This window comes from Leopardus geoffroyi, chromosome A2 (genome assembly GCF_018350155.1).
Source record: "Leopardus geoffroyi isolate Oge1 chromosome A2, O.geoffroyi_Oge1_pat1.0, whole genome shotgun sequence".
NCBI lineage: Eukaryota > Metazoa > Chordata > Mammalia > Carnivora > Felidae > Leopardus > Leopardus geoffroyi.
The window spans coordinates 43,435,431-43,448,981 of record NC_059331.1 but is presented as its reverse complement, the minus strand read 5'-3'; the positions used below and the strand labels follow the sequence as shown (position 1 = coordinate 43,448,981).

At 34.9% G+C, this 13,551-nt stretch overlaps 1 protein-coding gene across 1 annotated transcript in view; it reads right to left on the bottom strand.

Moving 5' to 3' along the window:
- Nucleotides 1-13,551, bottom strand: part of CNTN6 (contactin 6) — a 284,097-nt gene that overhangs the window by 261,783 nt on the left and 8,763 nt on the right.

The window sequence follows — 13,551 nt, the reverse complement described above, 5'->3', positions numbered from 1 at the left end:
TGTAATATTTCTGATATCATACTGGCTGGCTGTGAGCATTCAAATATCGAATGAATGGGCAAATAAATAAACGGTGACTCTACATCGGGAGAAGCTTGTTCGAGCTGTGTGCCCATACCACCTAGAGATATCCTAGAAAGATGATTCTCCTAGCGCATTGTGGAAGTGGGGATTTTTGACTAGTTTGTTTTAGTAACATACCAGTAGGTGTAATTATTCATGAATTGCTGTGTGCAACCTAAGACAATAGGTAACTTACTAGACATCTCCAGCTAAAACTACAGTACTATCTAGGATTAACCAGCTGACAAAGGAGAGTTGTCACTGCATCCTAACCACCTGGGCCAAACCTCAAGGACAATCAGGGCATCACAGACTCAGTAGTCTCATTGTGCCAGAGTTAGTGAATTTATTTACTGAATTTGATTACTGCACCCTGCAAATATTTTTAATTATCTCTTAATTTAATCCCTTAAGATTTTTTAATGTTATTATCTTTCTCCAGAAATCAAGCCCTTTTCCTAGAATTTACAATGAAGTTGTACACATATTGAGCAATCTATTTTATTGCATTAATTACTCCCAGGCTCACATTTTTCATATGATAATTTGTTATTTACTTATCTTCTCAACCAATAATTAGACCATAAACTGAATAAGTCATGATTCTGGAAAAATATACATATGCCTCTCATTTGTTCAGCAGGAGGGTACAAAAATATGGCATTTTTTCCCCATTAAGAAGAACCTAATTTGAATAATATCAATATTTGTGCATGCATTTGGCTACTAGTTAATCCAAAGTAATCTAACCCTCTATTTATTATTCTAAACAGCCCTTGCCTCTTTAGAAGTTAAAAGTGATAGAGTACTTGCAGCCCTATGCTTCCCTTCCAACCTCATCTCCTACCATTCACTTGAACTCGGTTTTCTTTTTTTAAAATTTTTTTTTTTCAACGTTTATTTATTTTTGGGACAGAGAGAGACAGAGCATGAACGGGGGAGGGGCAGAGAGAGAGGGAGACACAGAATCGGAAACAGGCTCCAGGCTCTGAGCCATCAGCCCAGAGCCCGACGCGGGGCTCGAACTCACGGACCGCGAGATCGTGACCTGGCTGAAGTCGGACGCTTAACCGACTGCGCCACCCAGGCGCCCCTGAACTCGGTTTTCTTGTCAGGAACCCCAAGAGATATCAGAGCCTGAGGAAAGGCACTCTGACTTTCATCTTCACAACCCAGTACCAAAAGTACTGCCAGAGAACTAATAAGTATTTAATAAGCGATAGTGTAATTACTGAATGCTCCATTATAACTGCACTGATTATTTTATAAATGCTACACATTTTGACCTTCATCATTCATTTATCTCTTCTTCTAAAAAATAATTTAATGTTTATTTATTTTTGAGAGAGAGAGAGAGAGAGAGAGAGCGAGCACAAGCAGGGGAGGGTCAGAGACAGAGGGAGACACAGAATCTGAAGCAGGCTCCAGGCTCTGAGCTGTCAGCACCAAGCCTGACCCGGGGCTCAAACTCACAAACTGTGAGATCATGACCCTTGTCGAAGTCGGATACATAACCAACTGAGCCACCCAGGCACCCCTCATTACCTCTTTTTATGGTTGCTCTTCTACCCAGTGACATTCCCTCCTGTTTTTTTTCAGTGCCACGGCCATCCTAACTCTGTATGTGACCTGCTTGGAAGGAGCTGGTCCTTCTGACACTTAACACCACACTCTTCCATAAACCCTTGTGTCTGTTTTCCCTATTTTACTGTGGGCTCCTTGAGAAAGGTATTTCTAAAAGTACCTGAGAAATTATAGGTGCTTTAAGTTTTGAATGAGCTGATCCCTAAATTTTGAACACGGGCTTCCCTGAGGCTCTGGGACAATGCAGTGTACAGGTTCTACCACTCTTTTCTGATCAGGCTGCTCTTAGTGTCTCAGTAATTTTCTTCTGGCATCCTTAGGCCAAAATAAATATCTAACACCGCCATTTATAAAGTAGTTTAGTTCAAACAATTTATATTCTAACAACTTAGGGGGCTGTTCAAAAATCATAATGTGTGTATTTTGGAAGAAAAATAAGACTTTTATTCCACTGACAAATAACAACTTTTACCTATGGTAAGTGTGCTCCTGTTAGGCAGAACACAACCTCGCATACCTTGGGGTAAGAGGGTCCTGCCTTATTTCCTGTTCCGTATTGACTATCATGCAGTATATGCTTCTTACCAAAGCAACTGCTGGAGACCCTGCTTCAACAAACATATGATATTGAAAGGAAAGTAGACAATATAGTGCTGAAACAAACCTCAGAGTAGTAGTTCATGCAGTAACTGACAGAAATTGAGTAACTACTGTGCTTCTTTGAAACATTTAATTATATGCTGTGATGCCTCTGTGAGATCACTGGGATGCTCTGGGGTGTCTTGGCTTCCAGTTCAGGAATGGAGAGTATACTGGCAAAACCCATTGATTTTGGCAAAAGACCCTGGTTTTAAATTCTGGCTCCATGTTTGTTTGTTTGTTTGTTTGTTTGTTTATTTATTTATTTAGAGCACAAGAGAGAGTGGGGGAGTGGTAGAGAGAGAGACTCCCAAGCAGGCTCCATGCTGTCAGTGCAGAGCCTGACACAGGGCTCGATCTCATGAACCGTGAGATCCTGACATGAGCCAAAATCAAGAGTCAGAAACTCAACGGACTGAGCCACCCAGGTGCCCTTTGGCTCTACTGTTTAATGGCTCTTTGAGGGTAAATAATTTTCTTTGGCCCTCTGGGCCTTATTTTACTTACCTGTAAAACGTGGAATGGTATCACTTATCTCTTAGGGTTTTTATGAGAATAAATGTGTTAGTCCATGTAAAAAACTTGGGAATCATTACTAATGTGAACAGAATATCAGGCATTTGCGATAGAGATGAGTCAAATGCTGCATGGGTGTCTTATATATCCTCAGTGGGCTACCACTTTCCCTACACTATCTACAACATTTTTTTATCCACAATGAATCTAATGAAACTATACCACTTGAAACTCACTAATTACTATATGTCAGGCACTGTGCTAAACCTTTAGATTCATTAATGCCAATCAATCCTCTGAACAACCATAAGAGAAAGAGCTACTATTATTTGCCAGTTTTATAGGTAAGAAAACTGGTGTAGCTAGAGAAGTCAAAAAGTATGTCCCAGTTCGACTAGCTTCAACTTCAGTGGAGCAGTGTTCAAATCTACATGTGCCTGACGGCCAGCGTGAATTCTTCACTACTCCTTCTTCTTTTGAACCAAAAGGGAAAGGTAGATTCTATCTCTACAATGAGAATCTCAGATCTTCTCATGACTGAAAGATGAAGAAGGGGTCATGAAAACAGGTGCAGGCTGGGGGCAGGATCCAGGAGGCCTTATATTCAAATCACTCACCATGCGGGCTTCATCTCAATCACAATCCTGACAACACTGGCAACCTGCTCATCATTTTTTTCCTCAAGTACTGATTTAGAGTAGGAGATAGAGAAATCCTCAGGGCTGCTGAATATTAAATGAAAATCTTAGCAGCGTCATTATAAGATATGTCACCTTACTGCAGGATTCATCTATAAAAGGAATTTATTTTCCCCAAATTTGCCATCTTCAAGAGAAACTATTTTAGAAATGTTCAGAAGCTGGATGTGAGCATAGTCCACCCTCCAAGAAACAATGGATGGTATTGATTTCTTCCAGCCACTCACACCTCCATATGAGTTTATGGGATCCTAAATCAAGAAGCAATTTTTGTTTTTTGACAATGATATAGAAAGTACCTACTTTCTCCATGATAGTATACCTGCTTTATGTGGTTTTTCAATTAAAAAAAAAAAAAAGGTTCTTCTATTGTTGAGCAGAGTTGTGTATGTTTTAAAGTCAAACTTATAAAAATGAATATTTACATATCTTAAATCAAAAAGCAATTCTGCTCTTCTGACATTAATATTTAAAAAGATGATTTCTCCATCTCTTTGTAAGAGTTTGTTGAATGCCTCTGATGTAAACATCAGATGTAGACAACATAAAGCACTTTTCCTGAAGAAGGACACTGGTCTAGTACATTTTTGGCCATGTAAAATATACAAGAGTAATACAGCAGCTGAATAGAAGTCCTCAGATATAATACAACAATTTTTAAATGTCACCCATAGTAGTTTAAAATTCACCTGCACATGAAAGCAACTAAACCTATTCGGAGAAGAAATATATGAAATATGTAAAAAGTTATAATAAAAGAAAAGAGGAAGAGGAAGCATTAAAAAAAATTTGGAACTGCCAGTATTTCCTTTGTCAAAAAGCCGACACGGCTGTATACAAATACAAAGCATGTGTGTGCATATAAACAGATATATTAATTTATTGCTTTCCCTCTTAATTGATATCACAGGATCATCATCAAAACAGGTAAAAGGAAGAGAATAAAAAAAGATGCCATTTTTGTAGCTATTACTCAGATCCTCTTTTCAAATCTGCTCAAGAGGCAATAAATAATATAAAATTAATTATTGTGCATTCTAAATAAGAATATAGTGTATATACAGACTCAAAATACCTATATACTGTTTTAAAAGGTCAACAGAAGCAGAACTACTGGTTCTGTTTAGAGTTAAAAATTATACCCAAGAAGATAAGGTTTTTTTTCAACCAGGAAGAGAAAAAACAATAGCAAATAATATCTTATTTGCAGTAGTATGGCTTCTTTTAATATACTGTAGGTTTTATTTTCTTCTGGCTTTAGTACGTTTTAAAAAAGAAAATTAACAATAAAAGGTTACAGACTGTTTCAGAACATTACATTATTTTACTGTAAAATTTTTCACACATCTACAAAGAGCTAACTTTTTTTTTTTTTTTTTTTTTTTTTTGAGAATGAATAGGGAAACCACAGCCACTGGATTTGCATTTTAAAATCTGGACTCAGTGTCTACTCTGTAGTCTTGGGCAAGTCTCTATCTCCATACGACTCAGGCACTATGAATTAATAACCACATCATTAGAGCTTCATGAAATGCTATTTTCCTTTTAAAATGTTAAGCTTAATTTACACGGGCATATTTTTTATAATGTTAGTAAAATTTTAAAAACCTACATTTTCGCCATGGTTAATATTAAATTATTTGAAGTTGAATAGACTGAATATATGTAAACAATCAGGCTCACTGATAACTTACACTATTATAATTTCCTTAATATTTTAAATATTTATAAAAACACAAATATTTTGTTTTCTTGACTGTTTTAGGTGTCTTGCCAATCAACCCTAGGACCCTAACAAAGAAAATCCTTCTAAGTATTTAATTTTTTTAATATGAAATTTGTTGTCAAATTGGTTTCCATACAACAGCCAGTGTTCATCCCAACAGGTGCCCTCCTCAATGCCCATCACCCACCCTCCTCTCCCTCCCACCCTCCATCAACCCTCAGTTTGTTCTCAGTTTTTAAGAGTCTCTTATGCTTTGGCTCTCCCCCTCTTTTTTTTAACATTTATTCATTTTTGAGAGTGAGAGAGACAGAGCATGAGCAGGAGAGGAGCAGAGAGAGGGGGAGACACAGAATCTGAAGCGGGCTCCAGGCTCGGAGCTGTCAGCATAGGGCCGGATGTGGGGTTCGAACTCACAGACTGAAAGATCATGACCTGAGCCGAAGTCGGATGCTCAATTGACTTAGCCAACCAGGCACCCCTAAGTATTTAATTCTTGTATATTACTCTCATAAAATAGTAAATCTTAACTTCTCTCAAACATTTCAAAACTTTTTAAAATAAAAATTAGTACATTTTTAATACTTTTTGATTTAAACTTTTTGATAAAACTTTTTGATATTTAATTACAAAGGTACAAGTCTAACTGGGCAGAGACTCCTCAGAGTTTTAAGTATGACAAGCATTCTACACACACACACACACACACACACACACACACCACACCACACACAGAAACCAGTTCTAATTAGCACAGACTCAATCCTAAACTTAACTCAAAGGTATTAGTATCATGGGTTTCATTTGTCATCCATATTTCATTCAAAAACATCCCATGTTAAAAGACTTTTATCCTCTAAGGAGTTTTACTACCTCCAATGAATTTTAACTTTGTGGGGGGCAGAAATCTGAGGACAAAATGTAGGTGCAGGGAGCTAACTTATGTCTTGGGTGATTTTCTGCCATATTACTCACATAGACACATGGAACCTTAATTATAATTATATTTATGATAACAACCGGAGATTTCAAATTTAAACTCTTCAGATGGAGGTGGATTTTGTGGGTCCTAGTTACTCTTCAACAGTTTCTTGTGAGTCAGTTTTGCAACCGTTGACCCCGGTTACAGCTAACTGTGTTCAGCAAACTCCTCACAGCTCAATTAAGTCCGTATGTATTTCTTATTATTCTCACGTGGCTGGACCACAACTCTTATAACTATTTCTCTGCCGTAGGAGTCACAACTCTGAAATCATGATAATTATACACATTAGCAGCTAATATAAAAACTGAAAGTCTATAGAACAGAAAAGTGTACCATCTTCAGAAACTCACCTGGAGCACGGTCAAACATTACTAAACTATTCAGTGTTTATTACTCCGGAAAATTTTAAATTCTGGGCCGTTTCATTTTGATCTTTTAAAGTCTAAAATATGATTAATGACATATTTAAAAAGCAATCTAATTTTAAGCAGAGGAAAGGTTATTTATTTTGCCCTCTCACAATATACACAATAAAAAGTGGCATTTTTGACATCTATATGAATGGCAACTGCAAATGAATGTTCTTGAATTTGCTATGAATAAATATGCAGTCACATCATAATTATATAGAGAAGTGAATCAATTTCACAGTTAGTTTTCAAATGAACAATGGAAATTTTAAGGAAATAGGTATGCCATAAATATTATTTTAAAGCAAATAAGATATATGATAGTCATTTCTCTAGCTTTCATGTGAAAAAGTACCTACTTATTAACCAGGTCAACCGAGTTTCTCTTACCTACTAATATCATAACGCTTGAGGAAATCAGTGTGGTTTTAATATTATCACACCATTGTGTGACCACAATGATGTATGCTAGCAAAACAAAATAATCATGCTACAAAACGGAAATCCACGTGGTGACACACATTGTAACAATGAAATTATGCTTAAAAAACAGAATTTTTTTGGTTATTTTTTGTACTTCTAAATTGTTCTACAAGCCCAGAGAAATATGTGACAGTCTTTGGGTAGACTCCTAACCAACAATATTTACAACCTGATATAAAATAACATTCAAGACCAAAGTATATTTAAGAAAATCACTTACGATAATTATAAAGGTTTTTGAGAATGAAAAGAAAAATTCCTCCATATTCTTGACTTGAGTAAATGGGTATCTGTCAAACTGCTCTACTCTTCTCCCTCCAGCTCACCTCAAAGTCCAAAAACAGCACACATGTCTTATATTTTGGACTAGGTTCCAGTTCTAACCAACTCTGCACATATAACACACATCAAGGTGAATATGAATCCAACAGAGATTTCCTGTCAATTTCCTAGGAAAGAAGGAGGTAGGAAAAAAGGCTTGCATTTATAGCACTTAAAATATTTAAGGATTTGAAAATCCAAAATTAACCACATATAGCTTTCAGAGACAAGCGTATGCCACGAAACTCTTGGTACATATATCTTTTAAAGTTTGTTTGTTCGTTTATTTTAAGAGAGTGAGAGCATGGGAGGGACAGAGAGAGAGGGAGTGAAAGAACCCCAAGCAGGCTCTGCACTGTCAGTTGCCGGGCTTGAACCCACCAACCCTGAGATCATGACCTGAGGCGAAATCAAGAGTCAGACGCTTAAGTGACTGAGCCACCCAGGCACCCTGAAACTCTTGGCATATTTTAAGAAGGGTGCATTGATTAGGGGTCTGCAATGTGAAAAATAGGAAGCTTGAAGATACTTCATAGCATTATGTTTTCCTTGTAAAAATTTTGATTATAAGTGATTGTAACTGTTTTACTTATTTAATGCTCCATGACAAACAACCTCAAAAATTGGTGGTTAAGGGGAACCTGAGGGGTTCAGTCAGTTAAGCATCTGACTTCAGCTCAGGTCATGATCCCGTGGTTTGTGAGTTCAAGCCCCGCATAAGGCTCTGTGCTGACAGCTCAGAGCCTGAAGCCTGCTTCAGATTCTGTGTCTCCCTCTCTGTCTGTTCCTTCCCCCACTCACAATCTCTCTCTCTCTCTCAAAAATACATAAAGACTTAAAAAATTAAAAAAAAATGGTGGTTAAAATAATTCATCATCTCTCACCCACAAAGTCTGGCTTCAGTCAGTTAAATGTGAATGCAAGTAACATATATCATCTCTGGGGTGTTGCAGTGGCAGTAAAATGCCAAAACCCGGGAATGAACCAGTGGGTGAGGTTGAAGGTGGGGAAAATGGGGGAAGGGGTTAAATTCCAGTTATAAGATAAATAAGTTCTGAGGATATAATGCCCTGCAAGGTGACTATAGTTAAGAATACTGTATTGTATATACCAAAGTTGCCAAGAGAGTAGATCTTAGAAGTTCTCACTATAAAAAAAGAAAAAAAAATGTGATTACGTGAGGTGATGGATGTATTAACTAACCTTATTATGATAATCATTTTGCAAAATATACATATATCAAAATATGTTGCACAGCTTAAAATAACATGTTTTATACCAGTTATAACTAAAGAAAGCTGGAAAACAAAATGCAATATGTAGAAAGTTTACTCAGTAACATGCATACTTGATATTTGATTTTGCATTTGTTGTCTGTGCTGTCTCTGCTTAAAGTAGATTACACTGACATTTTCTGAAAATAAGTCATTGGATAAAATGAGCAAGAGCTCCTGTTTAAAAAAAAAAAAGAAAGAAAAGAAAGATTTAGAGATTATTTTTTCCTGCAGCATAACCCGATTTATAAATGTCATGATTCTAAACCAGAAATAAAACAAGTTTGTTTGATGGCTTTTATCTTATTATTAAATATGCCAAACAAAGTGTGAATATATTCCAGTCTAAATCAAACAAAAGAATGTATTTCTAAAATACTGTTAGATAAATCCAAATATCCCATCTCATTATTTTCCTCCAAAATAAAATGGGATCATATATGAACACAATAAGTTATATGAAGTTAAATGCAGGTTAACAAAAAAATGAGAAGCTCTTCTTCTGAGCAACTGGAAAACCAAGTTATGTATCTCACATTCTTTCAGCTATCTGAATAAGAAATTATCATACACGTCACATGGACAGTCTATTTCTCTGTAATTTATAAATTGTTGCCAAATCCAGAGATGTTTACAATTACAGCTTTACCCTCAAAACTATTTCCTATACCTATGTGCACTTCTGAATTGTCCTGATCTGCCAAATCTCTGAAAGATCATAATATACATCAACTTCAAAGATAGGTCAAATACAATTTGTAGTTCTATAATAAATAACTACTTAAATTTTCTGATTGCTTCATCATGGACTAGATTACTGTGGTTGCCAAGGGCAGAGACATAAATTTAAGTTCAGCATTAATTATCATTTTAATATGACTTATTTTGTACACCATTAGATTTAGATGACACTGTAATAGTATACTTGGAATAAGCACAAATGTATTTAACTTTATGTTTCTCTAGTAGAATTTACATTCATTAATCAAGCATGTGTTGAGTACCCACCACATGCTAGACCGTGACCTAGGTACATGACCTATATAAATTTGAAAACATAGTCCCTCTCCTTAGTACACTTCAAATGTATTCATTTAGACTTTATGATCTAATGCACAATGTAGGTTAAATATGGATTTAATTATATTAAGACTAAGAACAGTAATTGTACACCCCCTTATAGTTACAAAAACATACTTGGAAACATTAACTGATTCAGTTTTCATGTAGTCCTTTGAATTTTTGGAAGCCAAATGTATGTATATACATACAAACAGAGGTTCAGGGAGTATTTCACACATTTTACAAGGTTTCATGCTTAAAATGCTGTCATATTATAAACTTGGAAAAAAGTTTGAGACATGTATGAAAATTAAGGGTGATCTCCTTGATGTGTGATGAACTTCTTGAGCATGAGAAAAAATGTACAATCTCAATGGAAAAATGGGCAAAGGATATGGGCTGACCTTAATAAAAGGAATAGATACAACCATGCATGAAATATTCAGACCATATTTATGGAGAAAGTGTTATTTACAGCAATATTAGAACATAGTTTATTTGTGTGTTTGTTTTGCCAATCCAATAAGAGAGTACTCAAAATTAATAATATGTAATGTTGGGGCACCTGGATGGCTCAGTCAGATGCTTAACTGACTTTGGCTCAGGTCATGATCTCAGTTTGTGAGTTCAAGCTCCAAGTCAGGTTCTGTGCTGACAGCTCAGAGCCTGGAGCCTGCGTCAGATTCTGTGTCTCCCTCCCTCTCTGCTCCTCACCACTCATGCTCTGCCTCTCTCCCCTTCAAAAATAAATAAACATTAAAAAAATTTTTTAATAATATGTACTGTTTACAAGTGTGTGGGAAGGGGAACTCAGGTGCCTGGAAGCACAGATGGAACTGTCCTTCCAAAGGACAATTTAGTAATATGAATGCTAACATATATAAAATAATACATGCTATTGGAGGACATGAGTGGCTCAGTTGGTTAAGCATCTGACTTCTGATTTTGGCTCAGGTCATGAATTTGAACCCTGTGTCAGGCTCTGTGCAGACAGCTTGGAGCCTCCTTGGGATTATTTCTCTCCCTCTCTCTCTGCCCTGCCTCCCACCAAAAATGAATAAAGATTTAAAAATAAAATAAAATAACACATACTATTTAACACTGAAGTTTTAATACTAGGGATTTATTTTTAAAAAATAATCAAAGACATATGTAAAATACTCAGGAAAAAATATTCGGGTATAGGCATATAGTCATCATAACATTTTTGGTAAGTAGAAAATAGTTCTAAAAAGCTAAATACTTGATGTCACATTATTTGTTTGAGAAAATTTATGGACACCCATCCGGTGAAATATCCCTCGGATTTAGGAGAATATTGATGATTACTCAAAATGCTCACAGCATGTTAATTTACAAGAACAAGTATAAAATAGAACATATAGATTAATCTCAATGTTGTATTTTATACATGCATGCACATGCACAAAAAATGACTGAAAGGATTCTATATCTTGAGTGACATGACAATATTAACGTGTATATTTTGCTGCGGTCTCCAAATTTTGTATAATAAAGGTATATAACTTTTATAATCTGAAAAAAAAGATTAAAATAAATGATATTCTTGATCCATTTGATACAATTGTGTATTTATTCAAAGAAAACAAAAACATAAATTTGAAAAGATATGAAAACCCCTATTTTTATCACAGCATTATTTACAATAGCCAAGATAAAGAAGGAACCCAACTGTCCATTGATATATGAATGGAAAAGACGTGATACACACACGCACACACACATACACACATACACACACTGTGAAACATTACTCAGTCATAAAAAAAGAATGAGACCAAGACAAAACAAAACAAAAAACAAACAAACACAAAAAGAATGAGATCTTGCCATTTGTGACAACACGGACGGACCTACAGGGAATTATGCTAAGTGAAATAAGTTGGACAGAGAAAGACAACTACAATTTCAATTTCTATGGAATATAAAAAACAAATGGACAAAGAAGCAACCCACAAAACAGACTCTTAAATACAGAGACAATCTGGTGATACCTAGAGGGGAGATGGGTACGGGGTTGGGTGAAAAAGGTAAAGGGGATTAAGAGTACAAACTTCCAGTTATAAAATAAGTAAGTCATAGAGATGAAAAGTACAGATTAGAGAATATAGTCAGTAATATTGTAAAGACATTGTAGAGCGACAGATGGTGTCTATGCTTGTTGTGATGAGCACTAAGTAATGTATGTAATTACTGAATCAGTATGTTATATACCTGAAACCAATATAACATTGTATGTTAATTCTACTTCGATAAAAAATAATTAAAAATAAGTAAATAAATGATATCCTGTTTGTTTTTTATTTTCCTCACTTGCTATATAGAGTAATTTTCCAAAGTTAGTTAAGAATTTGATGTAGTTTGCAAATTATGAACAGATCTCACCATTTCAGTAAGTCCGTAAGTACCATTTAGTTGATGAAAATGAGTAACATTCAGGTAAAGGAGTTGGGACATGTGATTAGAAAATTATGTGAACATTTATATACTATGAGATGCTACTTTTTGCTAATACATTCTATTTTAGGCAGATTATGACTTTTTTTGCATAACCTAGAATACATCACTATCTATCACTATCAAGGGATAATTATTATTCTGAGCAAATACTTAGCTCTTTTAAGTAGTCTTTTGGTGTTTATTGCTGTATCATGTTATTTTATTCTAAAAAGTTATCATGGAATTAGATAATATATTAACTTCTAATGCTCATTTCTTCAGTAAGTTATAAAATTAACAATGTTGCCATCTAATTTGTAGATATGAATGTTTAATTGAGTTCAAGAGCACATGTTAAAATTTTAAATTCACAATAGCAGGACTCTATACTGCCTTCTTCAGAATTAAATGTCCCAATGCCTGGAATAGCATCAATCACACCATAATTATTCAGTCAATATTTCTGAAATTAATTAATATAATAAAATCACTGTCTACTGTGAGTTGGGCACCGGATATACAAAGAAGAAGTCAGGATCCAAGTCTGCTAGATCTGAGATGTTAAGAGACAGCACAACCAATGGGAATAAAACAAGTTAAAATATGACTCAAACTTCTATGACTACCATGTGTTAAAAGAAAAAAAAAACACTGAGAAAAAAAGCCTTTAAAACTATGTTTATAAGACAAGAGCAATAATTAACTTACAGATCATAATTTTCAATCATCTATAAAGGTGAGATTAACAAATTTTGGTGCTCTGAAATGTTATTTAATTAAGCTTTAAAATTACCTTTATTATTGTTTATTAACAGTACGTTTTATTTAATTGTAATATTAATACTGGTAATTAAATATGTTAAATTATTGATCAAAGTTAACTAGAATTTTTGGATAAACTGGGGTGATTTCATGCACAAATGAAAGCACGAAATAAATAATATCCAGTGGCTAAAACTGTGAGAATGGAAAAAAATATTTTAGAACATCCAAAGATATATTTATGAATCTTGATATTTCAGTGGCATAAAATGATTTGTTGTTGTTGTTCCATGCTTCTCTGTGAAAAACATTACCTTTATCTCATAAGTAAAGAAGTCACTAATAGTGAAAGGAAGTGTCTCAAGTATTGCACAGATAAGGAATGTATGTGTTGTGTAAATATATGAAAACTTCTATTTGGCTTTCTATGTTGAACTACACATGGAAAAAAGGTGATTTTGCCTTTTAAATTCCAGCCTCTTTCTATAATAAAGTTGTTTCTGTCATTACATAATCTCTCTGAACATCTTATGACAAAGATGGAAGGAGAGGGAAGTCAACAAACAAAAAG